This window comes from Pan paniscus, chromosome 10, assembly GCF_029289425.2.
Source record: "Pan paniscus chromosome 10, NHGRI_mPanPan1-v2.0_pri, whole genome shotgun sequence".
Classification (NCBI taxonomy): domain Eukaryota; kingdom Metazoa; phylum Chordata; class Mammalia; order Primates; family Hominidae; genus Pan; species Pan paniscus.
This window is the reverse complement of record NC_073259.2, coordinates 46,327,899-46,340,972: the sequence shown is the minus strand read 5'-3', so window position 1 is coordinate 46,340,972 and position 13,074 is coordinate 46,327,899.

The window sequence follows — 13,074 nt, the reverse complement described above, 5'->3', positions numbered from 1 at the left end:
TGAGAAGAAATTCGTCTGAGTTGCAAAATGCCTTTCTGCAGCCAGCTCACCATTACTTGCTCCACTGGGCCCCTGCAGGGATGCTGTGGTCCTCCCACTGGCAGGCTTCAGCTTCGGCCTTGCCATATGCCCCAGCACAACCCTCCAGTTGCCCCAGGGGCTATATTGGCTGGTCAACAGGATCCCACTTTACTACAAATCTCAATGCTTCTTCTTTGGAAGCACATACCTCTGACTCCAGAATCTCCAGGAGAGACCCCTGAGAAGGTCTTGGCCTGAAGACACTCACCTCTCTTTCCCCAGGAGTGTCTTTTAGGGTGAGTTTGGATTATGCACCTGTGAGTCAGGAGACTAGAGGCAGGAAAGAGCAATGAGCTGAGGGTGGCTAAGCTGGGAGGTGAGCAAGGGTGCCCTGGCTGAGACCTTGAAAAACTCCACCCATGATGATCACCATTATACTCCTCTTCATCAACACACATTTGTTGAGCATCTACTCTTTGCCAGGCACCGTGTCAGGCTCTCAGGCACAGAGGCAAAAAAAAAAAAAAAAGCCACAGTGAGGAATTCATCACCTCCTGGGGAGCAGGATACAATCTAAGAACAGAACCTGGAGTGGAGAAAACTGTTGGATGAGGGACTCGAATAACATATGCTGCAAAGGAGAGGGAGGATTCAGAGTCACCAGAGTCCCAAGCTGGGAGACACCTAATGGATCCTGGGATCAATGTGGATTGGGGCAATAGTTCTGCCCTCACCTGCTCTCCTTTGTGCTTGGGGTCTGAGGAAACCCAGAACAGTGATTCTAGAAGTCTCTGCCTCAACAGATCCCTCACTCCAGCTTGGTCTAAATGGCTAGGGGTGGGAAGGCAGAGGAGGCAGAGACAATGTGCAGACATCTCCCTTGGGCAGGCCCTGAGTCCTGGGCTCCAGGGTTCCCTGGACTGAGCATTTTTTTTTTTTTTTTTAGACAGAGTTTGGCTCTTGTTGCCCAAGCTGGAGTGCAATGATGCAATCTCGGCTCACTGCAACTACTGCCTTCCGGGTTCAAGCGATTCTCCTGCCTCAGCCTCCCGAGTAGCTGGGATTACAGGCACACACCACCACACCTGGCTAATTTTTTGTATTTTTAGTAGAAACAGGGTTTCACCATGTTAGCCAGGCTGGTCTTGAAGTCCTGACCTCAGGTGATCCACCTGTCTCGGCCTCCCAAAGTGCTGGGATTACAGGTGTGAGCCACCATGCCTGGCCCCCTGCACTGAGCTTTTAAGAGATCATTTAGGCCTGTGCAGTGGCTCACACCTGTAAACCCAGCACTTTGGGAGGCTGAAGTGGGCAGATTACCTGAGTTCAGACCAGCCCGGCCAACATGGCAAAACCCCGTCTCTACTAAAAACACAAAAATTAGCCAGGCGTGGTGGCAGGCACCTGTAATCTCAGCTACTCGGGAGGCTGAGGCAGGAGAATTGCTTGAATCCAGAAGGCAGAGTTTGCAGTGAGCTGAGATCGTGCCACTGCACTCCAGCCCGGGTGACAGAGCGAGACTCCACCTCAAAAAGAAAGAAAGAAAAAAAGAGATCATTTAAAAGTACCCAGAAGAATGGACAGAGTGAGGAGGTGTTGTACTGTGGTTAAGAGCAAGGATTTGGTGTCGAGCTGCTTGGGCTGGAGCTTGTTGCTTCCCCACTGCTTGACCTTACGTATATTATTTAACCTTGAGGAGTCTTGGTTTCCCATCTGCAGATTAGGGTATGAAGTGCCTGCTATATTAGGGTTTTGCGAGGACTGATGAGATTGGGACATGAAGTACTTAACTACAGTGCCTGACACACATTGGGCTGTTAGGGACAGAGCTCCAATGCTCACATCAGTAATAGAAGAGAGACAGTGTCCTGTCTCTTCTGTCTCCCTAAGCCTGTTTTCCTCTATAATTTGAGGTCTCAAAGTGAGCACTGAGCTGATTTACGCAAATGAATCCAGTAGGGCCTATCGCCCAAGCTGACCTTTCTAGGGTATACAGGGTAGCTTGGCCAGGCTACAGAAATGGGAAAATAGGTGCAACCTTCCTGATCCTCCTGAGATCCTCAAGTGTTGTCTTGAAGTTGAGGGGAACCAGGACCAGGCTGCGGGGAGTACCACAGGGACTGCAGAAAGGGCCTGGCCTCCCCTCCCGAAACACTGCACATCTGGAGTGATCTGCCCATCTGGCTGCATCCCTGGGGCAATGGCCACAGCTGCTATTTGAGGGAGGAGACATCCAGCTCCTTAGCCAGGGCCTGGGGCCAGGGGTGGGGGGGTGGTGGGTAGTGGGGGCTATAAATAACTAAGAGGACCAGGGGGGCAAGGTTGACCTTTCGGGGCGGGGGGCAGGAGCTGGTGACTTCCCCCTCTTTGCTTGAGTCCAGAGCCAGAGTTTTAGCAAAACAGGAAGAGGCAGCAGCAGCTTCTGGGAAAGTGGGAGTGGCTCCCCTTCCCCCACTTGCCTGGGGCCTTCGGATCCCAGCCAGGACCTGGGAGAGGTGGAGTCATCTAGGCAAGGAGAGGGAGGGGCAGACCCATGCAGACTGGGCCCCAGCTTCAGTGCCCTCAAATGGTGCAGCCGGGGCACAGGAAAAGGAGAATGAGACAGAGAAGGGCAGCCCAATGGAGTATATCTGCCACCCCTCGTCCCCTCCTGTTCCCTTCTATAGGCATTAGAAATGGAGCTCAAAATGTGCCTGTGACCCAGGTAGTGTACATGGAAGTTCGAGGTCAAGTTGAGCACACCTCCATCTCTCATCCCTTCCCAGCCTGTGGTGAGCTAAGCCTAAGCCAGAGTGCGTGGGAGGGAGGGCTCTAGACAGGAGGAAGGACACCTCTGGGCTTCTGGAAAGAGATCCAGGACCTGGCCCAGGTGGAGTGATAGAAAAATCTTCCAATGAACTATCAAGGTCAGGGGATCCAAAGGTCTGGGTGGTCCTGGGTGAGTGTTTTTCCAGAATAATGGGGCATCTACAGGGACAAGCTCAGGAGAGCTAAGCCTCAGTCCAGAGACCCTCATGAAGTCAAAGACTGAAGGAATTATCCAGGAAATGTTGCCTGGCTTTGCTTTGCCTGAGTGAGGCTGGCCACTGAGAATCTGTCCTTCAGTGTCTGTCTGGAGACATCTAGTTGGAGCTCTGGCTGGCCCACACCTCTAGTAGGGCCTGCACCTGTGTCTGTCATGTACTGCCCTTGTCTCCTGAGCCTGGAGCCCCACACTTCACCTGCTGGGAGGGTCTAGATAAGTGCTGTCCAATAGAAACAGAATGTGAGCCACATACGTAACTTATTTTCTATTAGCCACATCAAAAAAAGGAAAAATAAACAGGTGAAATTCATTTTAGTAGTATATTTATGTAACCTAATATAGTAAATCTAAAACATTATTTTGGTGTGCAATCAAAATAAAAAATTACTAATGAAATCTTTTACATTTTTTTTCCATACTAAGTGTTTGAAAGCCAGTGTATATTTTATACTAACAGCACATTTCAATTCTGACTGGCCACATTTCAAGTGCTTAGTAGCCACATGTGGCCACTGGCTACTGTATGGACAGCACAAGTTTAGACTTATAGCTTTACCTCTTCTTCATCCCTTCCAGTCTCTTATTGGGGAAGAGGCTCAAGAGGTGAAGGAAAAAGCTGGTGAGGCCAGTGTTAAGGGTTAATTTGCTCTAGGAGGGTGACCACTGCCTTTGGGTTTCAAGCATCTATCTCTAGACCTGGATCCGTTTTAGTGTCCAGGCAGGCAAGGAAATTGAGGCATAGAGAAGCATCTTCCCTGACAACTGGCCTTCTCCTGCCCTTCCCAGTGCTCCTTCTCTGAGCAGAAGGTTGATAGAATCCGATGACCTCTTCAGGCGCATTAGCCTCCACCTTCCTCTTTCCTCTTCCAAAAGCGACTCCAAACCCAAAGGTATTTGAGTAGCTGAGTTAAGGAATATGGGAGGAGAAGCAAATTTGGAGGAAAATGCAGAATGGAGCTTTGCACAGGTGGAGTTTGAGGTGTTGGTGGGATGAGCAAGGGGGGTTGTTGAGTGGACAGTTGGTATCTGGAGCTCAGGGAAGAATTTGGAGGTCATCAGTGAGAGAGGGAATTGTAGGAATGAATGACACCACAAGAGCAGGGGAGAAGAGAGGAGAGAAGGGGAGGGCAGGGAAGATGGCTAAATACAGAAACCTGAGAAAACAAAGACTTCAGATGGGCGAGGAGTGGAAGCTGGAGCAGGCCGGGAGCAGTCACAGATTTCAATGAAGCAAGAGGAAGTGCATCGGAATCCCAAGTGGGAGAGAATATCAAGAAGGAGAGACTCGCACACGGTTGCAGTTGACAATGCTTTGAAATCATTTTTTTGTTGTTGTTTGTTTTTGTTTGAGATGAAGTCTTGCTCTATGGCCCAGGCTGGAGTGCAATGGCTTGATCAGGGCTCACTGCAACCTCCGACTCCCAGGTTCAAGTGATTCTCCTGCCTCAGCCTCCCGAGTAGCTGGGACTACAGGCACCCGCCACCAAGCCCGGCTAATTTCTATATTTTTAGTAGAGACAGGGTTTCACCATGTTGGCCAGGCTGGTCTGACCTCAGGCAATCTGCCTGCCTCGGCCTCCCAAAGTGCTGGGATTACAGGTATGAGCCACCGCGCCCGGCCCTAAAATCATTCTTATAAAGAGAGCTCACACAAACTGTTAAGAAGCACTAGAACAGTGGAGACTAAAGTTCAAAGCCCAGAAACAGACTCTCCTGGTGCAGAGGAAACACAACTCACAAGCAGAGGTAGGGGTATGTTCAACCTGATCATCCTCAAAGTAATGCCAATTAAAATGAGACAAAGGTAGGTGCCTTTTTGAAACATTAGCGAGAGCTCGGTGAAGTGTGTGTGCTGTCGGTAATGGCGTAACCTCTTTTGAAATCAGTTTGGCAATATATAGTAAGAGCTATAATGTGCTGTTACCCTTTGGCTCAATAACCCCACCCAGTGTATCCTAAACTAGATTTCTATAGTCAAAATTGGGGGAGGAGGAGCGGAGTATGTGCCTAATGATGTCCCCCATCACACTGCCTATAATATAGAAAATTAGAGACAATTTGAACACTTATGATTGGAAAATTGTGGAGGTAAATTATGATACTATATTTCCACTTAATAGAAAACTATGAAGCTGTTAGGAAGATGTTTATATGCAACACAGCATCACAAGAGAATAGAGATTGGTACATACCCCATGATTGCAACTGTATTAAAAAACATATAGGCATGGAGGAGAAGGTGAAGAGGAAATATGTGTCATAGGTAATGATTATGTAGGGTGGAATCGGTATATATGGTTTTGGTCTCATTTAATGAGTCTTAACATTGCGGAGAGCGGGAATGAGGGTTGACCAGAAGCTGAGATTTGGGTCTCAGCTATAGCAAGGGCCCTGACAACCTTCCAGAGGCCACGAATGCATTTATCTGGCAACTTAATGGACTGAGCTCCGACTGCAAGGCAGGTGTGGTCACTGTGGGTATCAACTCAGCATTCTCCTGATAGGAAAAAGCCCACCATGAGGGGTGATGGCCAGGTGCTCACTGCAGATTCCCTCCCATATATGGGAGGCTCCTGGAGCTCCGTAGTCTCCTCTACTACTGCTGAGGAGCAGGCCGTGGCAGGCGCCTGTGGGGACAGCCCCCAGAGGACTGGGCTGACTACAGGAGGAACAGAGCATCACAGTGAGGTGAGCTCAGCGGGTATGAGGGCCTCTCTGCTTTGGGGTGGGGGTTGGTGGGCTGTGGTCGGCCACCTGCTGTTTCACATCACCCCCTGAAGGTGACATGAGATGCAGGGGCCATCACCTTCACGGCGCCCCCAGGAACTCTACCCGGGCCCCCACCTACAGGCGCCATTAGGCCTCCTGCTCCTCCCCGTTCCACTCTCTTCCCACAACAACACACTGGGGCCTTGAAATAACACATCTTTCTTTACGCCATCATTTCCACAGAATTTGCCTATGATTCATTTGTTGTCAAGAGGTATTAAAACCTCCAGCTCCCAGGCACCCTGGTCTTTGTTCCCCTCCCTCCTAGGTCCCACCACTCCCCTTCACACGGTGTCCTGCCCAGCTCTTACCCAGTCTCCCTGAGCCCCAGCATCCCAAACTCAGCGCCGCTGCCCCCACAACCACCCCCCCACCTCCTCCCCACTTGGCCTCTTGAGGAACAGTGGGAAGGGGCTGGGGCAGGTCCACATGGCACCCACCCACCTCCCCAGCCCAGCTCCACCAGAGGAGGGCCCTGCTGGGGGCCTCTAGCCTTAGGACTTGGAGATGAAGCCCTGGAAACTCTTTGCCTAAAAACAGGCGGCAGTGGAACCCTCAGCCCCAGAAGCTGCCCCTTTCTGTGACTCCCCAACCCCCTCACTTGGGCAGGATGGATTTTCCTCATACCTCGAGGCCTGGTCCCTGGGTCCCTCCCCGTCACTGTTTCTGACTAGGCACAGGGGTATAGAGTTTCCACCGTGTGTGTGTGTGTGTGTGTGTGTGCGCGTGTGCGCACGCGTGTGTGTTGGGGAGTAGGAAGAGCTGTCTTCTCACACCCTCATTACCCAGTAAGGCTTTGGGGTTCCCCTCCCAGTCCCTCCCCAGGGCTGTGTAGGTGTGTCAGGGAGCTAGAAGGTGGGGGTGGCAGGAGAGGAAGAGGGCGATGGGCAAGGGAGCTGGGGGGCTGCTGGGAGCCTGGCTGGGGTGACAGGAGCTGCTGTGGTCGGGTTATCTGATGTGAGGAGACAGGTGTGCAGCTTCGAGGCTCTGGGGGTGGGGGAAGAGCAGCCTGAGAGAGAAGTAGAAACAGTAGAAGCAGCCTGGAGCCAGCGAGGTAGACAGGAAAGACAGATGGGAGAAAAGAGCCTTAGTGAACCCAGGAAGGCCTCTCCCCAGAGGAGGATCACTTTTTCCCTCAAGTTCTGGAGGCAACACCAGAGCAGGCAGGCAGGTGGGCAGGGGGGTGTCCCCAGCCTCTGCCGTGGCCCAACTTCCCCAGCTCGCCAGCTCCCAGGGAACCAGGCAGCCTCCCCTCATCACTGTGGGGCTGATGGGCTCGAAGGTCCAGCCTTATCCCTGAATCAGAGCAGTTGGAGACAGTTGAGGCTCTATAATCTCGGTTGGGGGTTAACGGGTGGAGGAGGCTTTGCAGGAGGAGATAATGGGGCAGACCTCAGGTCTTCCGCACTACCCACCAGCACAACACCGTGGAGCTGGGGGAGTAAGCGGAGTTGTTGGCACCATGGGCCGGGCCAGGCGTGCGTCTGCCATCCTAGGAGCTGGGTTGAGGGCCAGCTTGGCCTTTCACAAGAGGGGTCCACCTGTGAATCCCTGCTTCTACCCCGTCTATCCCTGACTTGGAATGTGTTGGAGGAGCTGCTTATAAGGAAGACGATATCAGGTTAGATGTTATCTCTTTAGAGGAGAGGGTCCCCAGAGGATGATGAAAATTACAGTAATAAAGGCTAACATTTACCGAGCACCGAACTCCATGCCAAGCGCAATTCTAAATACTACATAGTAGCTCCTGTGGTCTTCACAACACCTAGGAAGTAAGTACCATTACTCTCTTTGCTTTACAGAAGACAGACAAATAGCCAGCAGTTCCACAGTGACTCAGGGGACTGCCAGGGTTCAAATCCTGCTCCTGCTAGATGCCACTTCTGCTGCTCTTCATTGCTGCCCTAGACAAGGCCAGGCCCTGCGGCGTGCTGCGAGCCTTCCTTCCGTTATCTTTACCAGCTCTACATGGTCATTCACAGATGAGAAAGCTGAAGATCAGAGAGCTCACACATTTCCCCCAAGGTTACACAGTCAGTAAGAGACACTATCAGGATTCCAATGACCTGCTGTTAAAGTTCATCTCTTATTCACTCATTGCCTCCCTCAAGGCTGAAGAGTGGGGTGGAGGGGAGACCAGCAGAGCTACTGAGCTCAATCTGCCTCCTTGGCCCTCCCAGCCCAGAGCTCTGCCAGCGGTGGTAGGAGGAGTGTGGTAAGTATTTGCTGATGAATGAACAACCGAAGGACAAAATAATGAACTGTCATCTTCCAAGGCAAAGGATTGCAGAAGCCACTGATATCCTGCCCACCGCCCTCCCCATCCACTCCTCTACCACCTCCAGTCCTTCCTGTGAACACAGCAGAGGCAGGAGCCTCTTGGGGTGGGGTCCCTATCAGGGAGGAAGTGCAGCTGGCTTCTCCCCCACCCCCTTTATCACTTCTCCCCCATCCCTACTTTATCACCCAGGGCCTCCACAATCCCCTCCCTGTCCCTCTCCGGGGGCTCCTGGGTAGGAGAGGGAAAGACATGTAAATCAGTGGGGCTAGGGGAAGTGGAAGAAGCAGAAAGGATACCAGGAGCATTTCCCCTACACGCTTAACCTGGGGCTCACAGTCCTTGCCAGGCTGGGCCAGTGGCTTAGGGGACCAAGCCCTTTCTGATAGGCCGCTTGATCTATCTGGCCAGCCTAGTAGGCAAATGGGGAAATGGTAGTCAGGAGTTGACAAAGTTGGGGCACCTGCCCTCACTTTGGCCCTAGCCCCATGCCGGCTGCCACAGATGTTCACAGGTGTCCGCAGGATTCTTTTGTTTTTGTTGTTTTTTGACATAGGCTCTCGCTCTATTGCCCAGGCTAGAGTGCAGTGGTGCGATCATGGCTCATTGCAGACTCAACCTCCGGAGCTCAGGCAGTCCTCCCACCTTGGCCCCCCTGGTAGCTAGGACTCCAGGCACATGCCACCAGGCCCAGCTAATTTATTTTTAAAATTTGTTTGTAGAGATGCCGCCTCTCTATGTTGCCCAGGCTGGTCTTGAAATCCTGGCCTCAAGTAATCCTCCCGCCCCGGCCTCCCAAAGTGTTGGGATTACAGGCATGAGCCACCATGTCCAGCCAGGATTTGGGATTGGGTCAGGGTGGCATGGGCCTTTCCAGAGGCCCAGTAGGCTTCTGAGTGCAAGTGAAGAGTGCAGCGGGGAGGCCCTACGGAGCTAAATAAGGGCTGTCGACCAGGCTATGTGTGACTTCTCCTTTCACCACCAAGGTCTGGAGGTCTAAGGGGAGCTCTGCCCACTACCCCCAGGAGCTCACGGGAGCTTCTTCCTGCCTTCCTCCTCTCAGCAACCAGTATCTAGGAGGCCATGCCTTCCTTCCCAGAGTCCAGCTCAGACAATTTGCAGAACAACCCAGCTTGAAATTTGATACTTGATCCACCCCTCGTGCATCCCCTAGATCAAATAACCCTGGATCTGTGACCCTTGGCTCAGATCTGTCTAATTCTTAGAGTCTGTTCAGACTTGGAGTGAGGCTGTTGAGTCCTGAGGAGGGAGGGGCTGTGGCAGCATTGACAAGTTCCCCGCATTCCTGTGGTACCTGAGTCTTTCCAATGACTCCCCTCACCTGAGGCTCAATCTCTCGTTACCCACCCGCTTCCCTTCCTTATCGGTGAGGTCTTGAACAACTGAACCAAAGAGCTTCTGGTTCATGTGCTAATGTTAACCTGCAAGAGGGCACAGTCTTTGGCTCTGTCTCAGTCAACTCTGAATATGGTCTGCAGACCTAGGTTTTGGAAGATGCAAGAGCAGGAGGGATGGTGAGAATACTGGATGACAAAATGAGGATTCAAAACATTGAGCAGGCCAGTGTGGGATAATCAAATCAGATAAATATAAAGAGGGACAAACGCTACATTCTGCATTTAGTCAAAAACAAATTGGTGGCCAGGCACGGTGGCTCACACCTGTAACCCCAGCACTTTGAGAGGCCAAGGCTTGGGAGGAAGGGAGGGGGTTTGCTTCAAGTCAGGAGTTCAGGACTAGCCTAGGCAACATAGAGAGACCTCATCTTTACAAAACACAAAAAAATTAGCTGAGTGTGCCGGTGGTCCCAGCTGCTCAGGAGGCTGAGATGAGAGGATTGCTTGAGCCCAGGAGTTTGAGTCTGCAGTGAGCTATGATCATGCACTCCGGCCTAGGCCACAGAGAGACCATCTCTCTCTTTCTGTCCTTCTCTTTCACGCATACACACACACACACACACACACACACACACACACACACACGAATTAGCCAAGTACAGAATGAGGGGGATGTGGCAGACACTTTAGGGAGAGGAGTTAGTATGAAGTTTCTGAAGCCACATGGAATTAACTTCACAGGTTCTGAAGTTGAAAGGAAGGTGTTTAAATTTGCATAAGTCTGTTTGCATTTCATTTTCTAGCAGGGACATTATTAGCCTTTTTGACTCTCATTTTCTCACAAGTGTACAGTGGAGTTTTCCGGAGGCTTCTTGACACATGATATCATAACAGGTTGAATGCAGAAGCCAATATGAGAATCTGGCTGCCTTCTACTAAACCAGACATTAAAGAGATTTGCAAAACTGTGAAACAATACTGTCTTGTCATTAAATTAGTTTTACTTTGGAAACTGGTTATTTTAAAGAAAAAAATGTGTTATTTGTTCTAACTTTTAATAGATTCATTATTGCCACATTTAAAGAATACACTTTAAAAATGTCTGTTTTAATTTCTAATGGTACATATTGATGAATCTAACCCACACACACAAAAGTTCTTTGGGGTCCTTCTTTTTAAGAGAGTAAAAGGATGCCAGGACCCAAATGCTTGAGAAACTCTGGTTTAGAGGCAAGCCACAGAGCTGCACGTTCGGAGAACTGCACGTACCCAGACACGGTGGTCGGTTGAGTTTCAATGTCTGGAACAAAGACAAATGACACTGAAGAGATCATGGTGGGGTTTATACCTCATCAGAGAAGCAGGGTTCCAACAAACATGGGGATAAATGAATCGATCAAACCCGATTCTTGAAACTTGTCTTGATTCCCTTTTCTCTGGGCATAAGCCACCCCTTGCCAGAGAATACTGACATTAATTATAGGTCAGTAAATACGCATGTAGTGAAGTCCAGGTGTTGGTGATTGTTGAAGGATTGACATTGACAAATAAAGAACATGACTGAAAGAAGTTGGGGACAGTAGTCACTAGAGTTCCATGCATTTCAGATTTATATTCCTATCTTCCCACCTCTTTCCCACACTTTTCTCCCCAGGCAGCTTTCGGCTGGGGCCAATTTGGTTTATTAAGTGGCACACCTGCCCCCTGGTGGCCAGGTGGTACAATGACACCTTCTCTCAGTTCTGGTAGATATCATGGAGCAGGAGTCCCTAGCACCAAGAAGCTGAGATCCGGAAGAGGCGCCCCAAAAAATCAGCCTGGAGTGAGTCTAGAGGGCCCATCAGGGATCGGAGGTTGGAATGTGGGAGCAATGTCACCTCCTTGATAAAAACTTATTTGGCCATCTCAGCAACCCAATAGTGATGTTGGCCAACACTTATGATTGATAACTACGTGCCAGGTACTGTTATAAATGCTTTACACAGATTATATCACAACAACAGCAAATCTATGAGGTAGGTACTATTATTGTTACCATTTTGTGAAGAAACTGAGGCTCAAAAACATTAAGTAACTTGCCCGGGGTCATACAAATAGCAAATGGCAGAGCCAGGCCTGGGAGACAGCAGTTTACTTGTTAACTGTTACTTTTAACTTGTTAACACTTTGCAGTTTCCACTTGGCATGCCTAGTACTCATCTGTCTGTAGGGCTGTCTTCTCCCACTGCACAGTGTTTTTCTTGGGGGCGGCGACTGTCTTGTTCATCGCCATATCCCCAGCACTGAGCTCGGTGGTGTGGCTGGTTAGAAACATTGGAAGGACTACATAACTTGGCTGGACCTCAGAGGGAACCTGCAGCCTCGCTCACTGTCAGCACGGACTATGCTCAGAGGCCCGGGGCACAAGACCCTGGGAGGCCCTTGGGTGAGGTGTGAGAGGGTCAGATACTCCCTGTTGCCTGGGAGGAGAAGCCAGAGAGCAGATCCCTAACCCCATGTCGCTGGCATGAGGAGAGGTAAGCACCACCAGATGCCCTCAGTAGCAGAGACTCAGAGCCTTGCTGAATCTCACTCATATCATGGAGATAGAGAAAGGATGGAAGGGGGATGTGATTGGGGCTTTGGGGGCGGGGGGGTGGTCAGGCAAGTGGCTCAAAGCTATCCCTGTAGGGCAGTAGCACCACCTCGTGGTGAAACTCAAGATGATTTAGGAAAAATAACCCAGCTAATCCATAACTGAGGGGAGGCTGGGAACCCCCTCCTTTGGAGTCAGCACTCTCCTTGGATAGAGCCACAGGAGAGGGCCTGGAACTCTTCCAGCGTCTCCCCAAGCCAGAGCAGCTCACTCCAGAAGTGCTCACCAGGTTGTATAGAATGTGAAGAAAACACCCCCTATGGACATGTCCTATGGGCCACAGGCTGAAAAGAGCCGCCTAGCTGAGGTCATGTCAATGAAATCACACGCTCTTCAGGGAACAGCCTGCATCCAATGACTACCTGATGCAGGAATATAGAAGTGTCTCCCTCACTTCATCTTGGGGCAATCCAAAGGGCCATCCCAGCTTCAGAGATCCCCACATGGGTTGATTGAGACCTTCACTGAGACTGCTTTGCAGCCCAACTTCTCCCACTGCTAATTCTACTTCTTTCCCTTCCACCGGGGCTGATAATCCTGAGACTGCTCCCTAACAAGCTCCCTGCACTTCAACCTGCATTTCAGAGTCTACATCCCTGGAACCCAACTTGCAACACCATCCCGTATATCATATATCACATGCGTGCATACAGAGATTCGGAGCAGCTGTCTGGAGCAGCAAGCTCTCAGATTCCCCCTGCCAGCCACAGGCTCCACACCCTGCTGTGCTTCTGGGTCTCGAGGAGCACAGACTCCCCATCAGCCTCACGGGCTCCCTGCCCACAATGAGGACTAGTTGCCTATAGGATGTCAGCATGATGAGCCATCTCCTTGGCCATGCTGGAGGTGTCAGACAGCATCCATCCTTCTTGTCATCTGCAGGGACCATGGGGCAGGCAGACCGACCTGCACTGCACAGGCAGCCTGCAAGGAGCCTGGTAGAAGCTGGGGAAATTGAAGGGCTGTGGTCACTCCTGGCAGGCCCTGT